At 43.4% G+C, this 814-nt stretch overlaps 1 non-coding gene across 1 annotated transcript in view; it reads left to right on the forward strand.

The window, feature by feature from the left end:
• The first annotated feature begins 322 nt into the window (after positions 1-322).
• The window catches only part of LOC139997665 (small subunit ribosomal RNA), a 1,925-nt gene continuing 1,433 nt past the window's right edge, over positions 323-814 (forward strand). Inside the window, exon 1 of the ribosomal RNA XR_011803013.1 lies at positions 323-814. This exon is cut by the window's right edge and continues 1,433 nt beyond it. This is a non-coding gene — a ribosomal RNA (small subunit ribosomal RNA).

The raw sequence follows: 814 nt of genomic DNA on the forward strand, positions 1-814 counted from the left end.
AGTTTACGTGCTTTTTACCGCTAAGGCATATTCGTTCAACCAACAAACCATTCTTACAGAATGATCCTATGAACAGAATGATCTTAAAATATTCCACACAAACAATCAAACGAACGAAAGAAAGTAAAGAGAGAGTGGCGAAATGAGAGAGAGTAGTGGCGTTCGACGTTACAACGGGAATTAAAAGGGTGTCGTCGAACGTTCACTAAGAACGAAAAGTCTCGTCGTACGGTGTTAACGGACCCACCTACGACACTCTGAGGCTATTTTAAAAAGAGAGTCTTTTGACTCTAATATATAATATATATATAAAATACAAAGTTCCCTGGTTGATCCTGCCAGTAGTCATATGCTTGTCTCAAAGATTAAGCCATGCATGTCTCAGTACATGCCGCATTAAGGTGAAACCGCGAATGGCTCATTAAATCAGTTATGGTTTCTTAGATCATACTTAAACTTACTTGGATAACTGTGGTAATTCTAGAGCTAATACATGCAAACAGATTCGTACCCAGAGATGGTACGAATGCTTTTATTAGATCAAAACCAATCGGTGGCGGATGGCTCGTCCGTTCGTCCATCGTTTGTTTTGGTGACTCTGAATAACTTTGTGCTGATCGCATGGTCATCTAGCACCGGCGACGCATCTTTCAAATGTCTGCCTTATCAACTGTCGATGGTAGGTTCTGCGCCTACCATGGTTGTAACGGGTAACGGGGAATCAGGGTTCGATTCCGGAGAGGGAGCCTGAGAAACAGCTACCACATCCAAGGAAGGCAGCAGGCGCGCAAAATTACCCACTCCCGCACGGGGA

The sequence above is a fragment of the Bombus fervidus genome, unplaced genomic scaffold, assembly GCF_041682495.2.
Source record: "Bombus fervidus isolate BK054 unplaced genomic scaffold, iyBomFerv1 scaffold0134, whole genome shotgun sequence".
In the NCBI taxonomy this organism is placed as follows: domain Eukaryota; kingdom Metazoa; phylum Arthropoda; class Insecta; order Hymenoptera; family Apidae; genus Bombus; species Bombus fervidus.